Here is a 10,834-nt window from a genome sequence, read left to right as displayed (position 1 = left end):
ATTACAGGACCTGTGGTGTGGATCATAGGGGACTCGATAGTGTTTTGGGCACATCGCAGGGCGAAGAACACCGGCGAGGCTGACCTTGGACTTGGAACGTCGGTCCGCTGGTTGGGGAAAAGGGGGCTACGAATTGAAGGGGTAAGCGATTGGTTAGATAAGATGGGTCGGAGTGAACCAAAGCCTTCAGTAGTAGTATTGCATGTAGGAACGAATGACATTGAGGCACTGTCCAAGAAGAAGCTGGCTAGTTTGACGTATAGACTTTTTGACGCCAATAAGGACAAATTTCAAATAGTGTGGTCGGACATTTTGGAGAGGGTTTGGTACCCCGCTGGCTGTACAGGAGATCAAGGTAAATTGGACTTAAAGAGAAGGGCGGCCAATAGGTACGCCAAGGCTTTAGCTGCAAGATTTCATGGTAAAGCCATACCGCATCCATCAATATCCCATAATGACATTTCGCTGTACAGAACTGATGGCCTACATCTGGCCGATGAAGGGTTGGACAGATTTATCAGTGAGTTAAAAGTTGGTCTTTCATATCTTCGTTGAGTATGTATTTATACATTTTACCTTAGTCGCTCCGGCGTGACCGACTCCAGACCGTCCGATCCGATAGTATGAATAAGGGTTTTGGCTGGTCTGGAGCCGGTTTCACCAGTGTGTCTATGTTTTCATAATGTATCATTTGTTGTTATTTAGCTGCTCATGCATTTACGTTCAATGTATGCATGCATTAAATCATGTTGGGGTCAGTTATGGATAACCTAGATATACATTGAAATGGAGGAATGGGCAATGTTCCCTGGTACCCCCCCCCCCCCCCCTGGTAAAAGCACTAAGGATAATAACGTTGGTGAATACTAGTAGAATGATCCTGTAATGGTTGCTAAGATTTATTGAATATCTTGGTAGATACGAGTAAAATTTTGACGTGTTTGTTGGCGGTCGATCATATATAAATAAATTATATATTCTCGTTTGGCGGTAATTTGGCAATTAGGCCACCTGAAACACGTATTTTCCAAGAATAATTGGGTATTTCTGGTCATGCCAGGGCAGGCATGTGGATTTTAATCAATTATGTTATGTTATTATGTAAGTTGCAGGTCCCCACTCGTTACCTAGGTGAGGGGGACCTATTTGTACATACAAATGTTTGAGAACGCTGTTAAACTGAAATAATTGTGTCATGCTTAAAGTTTAATCTTAGCCTGACCTGATCTTAAAGGCGGGCAGGCTGGTCTATAGTCATGGGCATTCATATATCTCTATATGCTATATTTATGTCATCTGTAATACACCGATAGCTCATAATTAATAGCTGTGCTGGGATTCCGGTCCGGCTAGCAGGGAACCAGTGGGAAAACAGCCATGAATTTTAAACATTGAAGAACTTACGAGGGGGGCCTTCTAGCCGGGGGTTTAACCCCTCTCCGAGGAGCTTATTAAACAAGGGTATCGGTTGGTTACAGACATTATCGGTATATGTATATGTGATGATATTCATACACTGTACACAAAAAGCAGAATTGGTAAAGATGCACATTCATCTCTATTTTCATTAAAGCCACGACAAATCGCAATTCACTTGTTCTTGTTGTTTTGTTAGCCGTGAATAATGGATTTTAAAGACGGCTTGACGATTTAAAATGATTTATTAGCGGGCTAGCAAAATACACATTTTAGTTTGTTTTGATTTTGAAAGGGGGCGTGGTTGCCCGAGAAAGGGCTCGTGACCCGACCCGTAAAGGGCGGGGCAGCGCTTTTTGGCGCCCGCGCCAAAGAATTTGGGCACAATGCCAGACATTTGCCGCGGTTGAGCTATGCGCGGATAAAAGTGCGGGGAATGCTTCATTTTCGTTTTGGCTTTCAATGAAGAGAGATGACGGTGCATGTGTAAAGCGTGCTTACAAAATTCCCACCGGATATTAAAATTATTAGTTAATTTTTATTAATATGTCTCTTTTATTCATATTAGGGGCATATGTTGCTCTTTTATTTTATCATGTTTCTTGTTCATTTTATTCATTTATTGAGAGCAAGTTCGAAATGAATCGTTGTGCATGTTTAGTAATACCTTCATGGTTTATCAGTGCAATAAATTTACAAAAAACTTAAATTCATAATCTTTCCTCCTATTACCATCCTAGTTATAATTAAGGTATGTTGACATATAAATGGGGGATTCTTGCATATATGATATGGTTTGTGCATTTATTGTCCTTGTTCATTCTTAATTTTTATTTTGTTATTTAGTTTTTGTTTGCAAGGAAGAAGTCAATTCGAAATTACTATGAAGCAGGTTATGCCTCAAACGTTCATGTGAGTTGTCATAAAAATCCAAGTTATGGATGGTTATAGAATAAATCTGGGGATTGAAATTATAATTTTCTCAGGTCATTTGAGAAGAAATGTTTATGAATTCATAATTTCTATGTATGTTTTTATTTCCTCTACTCAGATTAATATATGAAGAAATGTTTGATAAGATTGCATAGGCTTCATTTCAGATAAAGTTATTTCTCGGGTCTGCATCGGACTCCTTAGGAATTAGACGGAAGTATTGTCCCAATTTTTAGTCTTCTTCATGTTCAGCCGCATGTTCAGGTCTTTAGGCGTAGTATGTTGGTATACTTATGTAATTTGTATGGTAATTTTGTCATGGTGTATTTATTATTAATACTGCCCACCTTTGGTATAGGAAGCAGCTCACGCATCAGTCAGATTTGAGTTATGGTTTTTAAATATCTGTTGTGTGCTGCCCGTTCAGGCAGAAATTGTGAAGAAATGATCGTTTTGGGGAAAGATATTGAAGAAAATATTATTTAGTTTAATTGCATTGATGTATATGTTAATGACGAACACACATTGGTCATTTACAACGAGTGATACTTTCGTACCTTGCTTCCCTTTGCCAGAGTATGGCCATATTAGTGAATTTCGTTTGGTGAAACAAATTTCTTTCTGAATTCAATTTCCTTTATTAAGTTCCTTTAAGGGGCTCAATATTTTCAGTGGGATGAAAATTGGATACCTATAGTTGGCTTGAATACCAGCAGTAGTTGATCTTGGCAAAGTGTGATTAGGGGGGGGGGGGGGGTACAAGTACTTTTGCATTTATATTTCCAGGAAGTTGTATTTGTTGAATCTATATGATACGCTATAATGAATGGTGTATGAAGTAGTTGGAGGGTGATGGTATACTTTTCATGGTTAATTTCAGAATCTAGGCAGAGCCTAGGCTGATAGAAGAGCGTAACACGAATCCAAATTCGAGGGTGTTTGACCTGGTCGCACACCAATCCTAACAACGATCGTCGTGCATAAGTGGGCCGTAAGGGAATTTTATCCTCCTGTCCTATTTTGGCCAGTGGGCAGGCGGGTTTTCGCCCTTACTCGTTTTTGGGAGGAGTGTTGACGCCTTGTGTGTTGTTGAAAAACAAGCAGTTGAAGTTCTGGGGGCATGATTTCAGTAAGAGGCGCATTATTAAAGTACCTCCTTTTTTCCTTTCCATGCCAGGGCAGGCATGTGGATTTTAATCAATTATGTTATGTTATTATGTAAGTTGCAGGTCCCCACTCGTTACCTAGGTGAGGGGGACCTATTTGTACATACAAATGTTTGAGAACGCTGTTAAACTGAAATAATTGTGTCATGCTTAAAGTTTAATCTTAGCCTGACCTGATCTTAAAGGCGGGCAGGCTGGTCTATAGTCATGGGCATTCATATATCTCTATATGCTATATTTATGTCATCTGTAATACACCGATAGCTCATAATTAATAGCTGTGCTGGGATTCCGTCCGGCTAGCAGGGAACCAGTGGGAAAACAGCCATGAATTTAAACATTGAAGAACTTACGAGGGGGGCCTTCTAGCCGGGGGTTTAACCCCTCTCCGAGGAGCTTATTAAACAAGGGTATCGGTTGGTTACAGACATTATCGGTATATGTATATGTGATGATATTCATACACTGTACACAAAAAGCAGAATTGGTAAAGATGCACATTCATCTCTATTTTCATTAAAGCCACGACAAATCGCAATTCACTTGTTCTTGTTGTTTTGTTAGCCGTGAATAAAAAAATATATAGCTCGCGCTCGCATTATTTAAAAAGGGTTTATCATGTTATTACATATTTACTTTATTTTATAAGGATAAAGCTAATTATTGACTGTTAGGACTACCCTTTCAAAGAAACAAACAAAAATCAACTTTAACTGCCGATCAAGGAAAATATGGCTAAAAAATTGCCCCCCCCCCTCTATTTGACGAGAGTTGGATCCGCCGGGAGGGAGGCAGGGGGCATCAAAAATGAAATAAAAAACAGGGGAATTAATATTTTCCCAAATGGGAAAGTTCCTTTTTCAAAAATAAATATGCCGTTTTTCATGTTTTTTTTAATGAAATACTCTTTTTAGAGTATACAAGTTTAGTTAAGTTTTCAGGCTGGAATATTGAAAATTTTCAGCTTGCGCTTCGCACTCTCATTCGATTGGTGAAATATGCATCCTAAAGAGGTTACTAAATGCTTTCTTTAACATGTTCCTTTTCTGGTCAGTATGTTTAAGCTCGCGTTTTGCGCTCGTGTTAATTCTTTAGTTAGATGCACATCTTTTTAATGACAGCAGAAATCTGCTCGGATTTTAGGGTTAACCCTAAAAACTAATTTTCATTTTTTATTGAAATAACCTAAAATTTTAGCTTGTGATTCACGCTCGCAACACCTCGCAATAATGCCATTTTAAGAATAATTGACCACAAAAAAACGTTAAACAACTTCACCTTTGAATTTGTTTTACCAAGCCGCTCGCTCATTATACTCTCTCCCGAAAAATAAAGCCTAAATATACATTTTGCCATAATAAGAAGTCACTTCAAAAAAGTTTTTCTCTACTTAATCAATATCAAACACACAATGACTTCAAGCAGATGATAGTCTTAAGGTGAAAATATCACCAAAGTGCCCATTTTGACGTATGAGTTTCATTTTTTGGCTTTACCCCCAACGAAAATTCGTTCGGCCGCCCTTGCCTTCCCATCCTCATAACAATGAACGGCAACAATGTCCCCCGCCCCCTCCCCTTGCCTCTGCTTTCCCGGTTTTTATTTTTCGGATTAACGAACCTTATTTTGTTTTCGGATTAACGAACCTTATTTTGTTTTCGGATTAACGAACCTTATTTCGTTTTCGGATTAACGAACCTTATTTCGTTTTCGGATTAACGAACCTTCGGAAAAACGAACCTTATTTCGTTTTCGGATCAACGAACCTTCGGAACAACGAACCTTTTTCGTTTTCGGATTAACGAACCTTCGGAACAACGAACCTTGTTTCGTTTTCGGATTAACGAACCTTCGGAACAACGAACCTTATTTCGTTTTCGGATTATCGAACCTTCGGAATAACGAGTCGTCGGAATTACGCCACAAATGTTCGGATTAACGAACCCTTTTTCGTTTTCGGATTAACGAACATCGAGGAATAGGCACTTTACGTGTTTCGGAATTACGAACCTTCGGAATAAAGAACCTTCGGAATTACGAAGCTTCGGAATTACGAAGTGTAACCGTTCACAGTAACCTATACGTTTAAAGTGTGGTTCACAGTGTGATCACAGTTTGGGACGCAATGCGAACTTGATATAAGCCAACAAATTGGACAAGAATTGACTAAATCCTCGATCAGCGACAAAAACATAGCGACCTGCACGTCGTTTTACAGTCACTGTGTTTAATCGTTCGTTCACAGTTTGGAACTCGACGTGAACTTGATTTGGGCCAAGACATTGAAGGAAAATGAGCTGCATCCTCGAATACAGAATGCATTGTCACACAGTGTGATATACTGAGTGTTCACAATAAGTCCACAGTGTGGTTCACCGGGTGTTCACAGTGTGGAACACAGTTTGAAATTGTTTTCACACTGTTAAAATGTTCATACTTAAAGGTCAAGTCCACCTCAGAAAATTCTTGATTTGAATCAAAAGAGAAAAATCAAAGAAGCATAATGCTGAAAATTTCATCAAAATCGGATGTAAAATAAAAAAAGTTATGAAATTTTAACTTTTGCTAAATTTCACAAAATACTTATATTCACATCCCGGTATGTAAATGAGGAGACTGATAACATGATGACACTACTTCTTTTGTATTTTATTATATGAAATATTCTAATTTTCTCACCATTTTCCTGTGAAAAAAAGGTTTCAGTTTGCCCTGAACATGTGGAATTACCACTGTTAAACATTTTATGGTTCAGTCAAGTTGGTCCTTCTTGTCAAATCCTTAAAAACGAAATATTGTATAATTCAAACAATGAAAAAAATAGTGACTTAGGGATACATCGATTCTCTCATTTGCATTTTTCTAAATTGTGCATGTACCTATTTTGTGAAAAATAAGCCTAACTTTAAAATGCCATTTTTTCTTAATTTACATCCGATTTTGATGAAATATTCAGCATAATGCTCTGTGAATCGAATCAAGATTTTTTTCTGAGGTGGACTTGACCCTTAAGAAGGTCAATCTCGAATTTGAGGGGTCCACTTTGTGAACACACTGTGGACTCTCACACACAGGGTAGAGCCCAATCCACAGTGTACGTCTATTTTCTCCATGTGAATCACATCTTTATGCATTAAACTATACACAGTGGGAACACAGTGAGTCACCTGTACAAACTTTAAGGAAACTCTAGCCTAGTTTTAGTTTGGAATATACTTTTTCTAATACTCACTTAGTATAATCATTATTTAGTCAAATGCCAATTTGATTTAATTTTCCACTTTGTCTACTTGTGTATCATTTGTCAGGTTACACTCCGTAATTCCGAATGTTCGTAATTCCGAAATATGTAAATTGCCTATTCCTCGATGTTCGTTAATCCGAAAACGTAAAAGGGTTCGTTAATCCGAACATTTGTGGCGTTATTCCGAAGGTTCGTTATTCCGAAGGTTCGATAATCCGAAAACGGAATAACGTTCGTTGTTCCGAAGGTTCGTTTATCCGAAAACGAAATAAGGTTCGTTGTTCCGAAGGTTCGTCAGTCCGAAAACGAAATAGCGTTAGTTAATCATTTCGTTTTCGGACTAACGAACCTTCTGAATTACGAACCTCATTTCGTTTACAGATTAACAAACCTTCGGAATTACGAACCTTATTTCGTTTTCGGACTTACGAATCTTTTTTTTTTTGTTTTCGGATTAACGAACCTTCGGAATTACGAGCCTTCGGAATTACAAACCTTCGGAAATACGAACCTTCGGAATAACCAAACCTTTGGAATAACGAAGCTTCGGAATTACGAATGTATGCGCATTTATCAAATGTATATTGGATTAACCGTTCACTCAACCATATTAGATGAAATAGGTATAGTCTAACTCGAAATCGGACAAATGATAAATTGGCCAATCAGCATGTGCAGTTAGACCAGATGGCTTGTTTACGAAGAATGAGTGGGATGAGACCAAAATGGAAAGTAAACGAAGAGGGCGTAGACAAACCTATAATTTACCATTAATTGTACTGTCTACAAACATTGTGTAATACACTGTAAAAAAATATGAATCAGTAGTTAATACTTAATGAATATAAGTAAAATTTATAATTTGTCATTACTTTTCATTTTTAAGTAGTTTTAACTTGTCTTTTAATTTACTTCATTTATTTGGGTTCAATATACATTCAAGAAAATTCACGTATTGCTGGCTTGCTTTGATTGAGTTAATCTAACTCAATTAGGCTAAGATGAGCATGATGAGTATTACTTATAAATTCTTGTTGAATATACCTATATTTTTAAATTAACGTCTTATTTAAATAATGCATAAATATTCATTAGACATGTTAGAGCCAGTAAATGTGTGTTTTTTATAATAACTGTCATATCTATTTGTGTTTGAATACTTTTTGGATAAGGGTGTGCTAACTATTTTATTCTTTTCTTGAATCAAAGAAAGAGCAACATTAAATAGTCATTTAGCAGAAAATGTCAGATGTCTTTTTAGGTTTTCGGAAAATGATTATATTGTTCGCATTGTTTTATTTGTAAGAATAAAACGAGCGCGTATAAATATCATTGTAAGTACCTATATATGTAACAGGTAAGTGAAAATGCACGAATTCTAATATTTGGATAATAGATGTCTAAGATGAATATGATGCCACTAAAGTAAAAGTGGGACGATGGGGAAGCGGACTTTCGAATAACGAAAGTCCACTTCCCCATTTGATTTTTCCAAGCATTTAAGTGAATGTTTTACCAAATTGAATTAAGTTATTGTTTCTTGAGTGAAATGAATGCCAAAAAATAAGTAAAGTTTACTTAAACTGCCAAACTCATAATACTCAAATAATAAATCTACGTATGGATTGTAGTCTTTCGATATCTTGATATCTATTTTATTTTAGACATTCATTCGTTTGTCAAATTCCTCCAAATGTTGATAAGACCTTCAATGTTCGTGTTACCATAAAGAATAAATGTAGGAATAATAAATTTTGTTTGCTTGTTTTTTCACCATGTATAACAAGAAATAGTTTGACAAAATAAAATGTTAAATTGATAATATCAATACAGAGTAGGAACTAAGCATACCAAATGTTTGAAGTGCAGATTCCCTTAAATAACATCGTATGTAAGTTACTCGTTTAACTAAAACATGGCTCGAAATAAGTATTCATAAAAAAACAGAACAAAAATTAACACAAAAAATACAATAATGCCCCTATAGCATATTCAGATATGGACATCATTTAGGCACCTCAATTATGAGAGTAATTTAAAGAAGTATTATTTAATGTATTTGGAGAGATATAAATTATTCATATTCTTATTCAATAATAAAATGTTGTTACAAATTCGTATATATAAAGGTAGTAAATTCCGAATGTTGGTGATGATATGCTTATAAATCCATATATACAATCTTGGTGAAATCTTTCGCAAACCATTTTTATTCTTATTCTTTTTTATTATAACGAATTGAAGTCAATTACAAAAATTATAAACGATTATTAAATCATTGCAAAGCACATAAACACGGAGTGGTTACACTAAGAAAAAAAGAAGAAACAGAAAGAACGTTATGTGGACTGTAAATAATATATCCCCTCCCCTTTCCCCTCCTCCAAAAGGTGGCAGAGTAATAACTTCATGAGAAAGAAAACGATTTACTAGGTGGGATTATGAGATAATTCAAAAATAATTAATGGCGATATTAACAGACACCAGCTGGTTATCAATCTTTAGTAAACCATTATTATTGTTTATACATACATATATATATATATATATATATATATATATATATATATATATATATATATATATATATTATATATATATATAAACACGATGAAATAACGAAGTATGTCCCCCGTCACGGAAAGTAAATAATAATCGATACAGTACACGTATGTGAGAAAGTATATACAAATGTGTGAAGCTATACATGTACAACAGCTTTGGCAACTCTTTTATTTAAATATTGTAAAGACATTCTCACATACGTGTACTGTATCGAAGCAATAGCTTTGATCCAGCTGAGGCATGACGGCTTGTCATTGTTCAAAACCCACCTTCACCCGACAAAGGTAATTGGTATAGTGTCGAAAATCTGTCTTTCTGACGGTCAATCGGATCTCAGTCGGCCTATCCACTAGCCCGTCTCTGTGGTCTAGTGGTTAAGGCACCGGCGTTCAAAGCTGGGGGCCCGGGTTCGATTCCCGGCAGAGACATTTTTTCGGCATAACCAATTTTTCCAAAGGGTAGATAGCTCTGGGGAACCTTGATTTAAGCTACGTCTACCATTGTTTTCTTCATCCATTTCTTTACTATATATATATATATATATATAATATATATATAATATATATATATATATATATATATATATATATATATATATATATATATATATTATCATCTTGCAAAAGATTACTATCTTTAACAGGGCAGGGAATCAAACCGCCAAATTTATTATCACTTACTAAATATATAAACACATATCGTTTTATATCGCAATACATGTCATACGAAGTAGTTAGCAAAATTTAAATTTCTTTGCAATTATGTTGTTAAATAACAACGTTATGATATTCATTCTATTTTTATTATTTTATTATTATATATATCATTGCTACTGTTGTTGTAATTATTATTGTTATCATTATTACACTCATTTTTAACATTTAAAACATTGCAAAATATTTTTCTCTATTATTATCATAGTCTGATATTTTTTCAATTGCTGCTACAGTAGGTAGTATTATCATTATCATCTCCATCATTACACCACCACCACCATCATTTTCGTCATCATCATCATAATCATCATCATCATTATCATCATCATCATCATCAACATCATCATCACCATCATCATCATCACCATCGTCATCATCATCCTTTCATCGGGTCATTGATGAAAAACAGCTTTATGCAGATCTCATGGATAAATATATTCTAATAGATAATTGAATAAATCATCATTCTCTTTATCACCGTCATTATCTTTATCATTATGACAACCAACACCTAGGGGCAGCGGAACTGGGGGTAGGGGATTGGTGAGCTTCAGCCCCCCCCCCCACTTTTTTCCAAAACCGTGTACAAAAATGTAAAAACGACCATCTGATTCTTATTTTTTTTGCATCCCCCTCTTTCAAAACCGTCCCGCGGCCCCTGATACCATTATCACCACCACCGCCAATAGCAGCTACATCATTATTATAATCATTATGATTATCAACATCATCGTCATTATCTTAAAATAAATTGTCTGCAGAATCATAGACGACTAGCTAAGTTTGGTAGAAAT

The sequence above is a fragment of the Lytechinus variegatus genome, chromosome 19 (genome assembly GCF_018143015.1).
Source record: "Lytechinus variegatus isolate NC3 chromosome 19, Lvar_3.0, whole genome shotgun sequence".
Classification (NCBI taxonomy): domain Eukaryota; kingdom Metazoa; phylum Echinodermata; class Echinoidea; order Temnopleuroida; family Toxopneustidae; genus Lytechinus; species Lytechinus variegatus.
Note: the sequence above shows the minus strand (reverse complement) of the source record.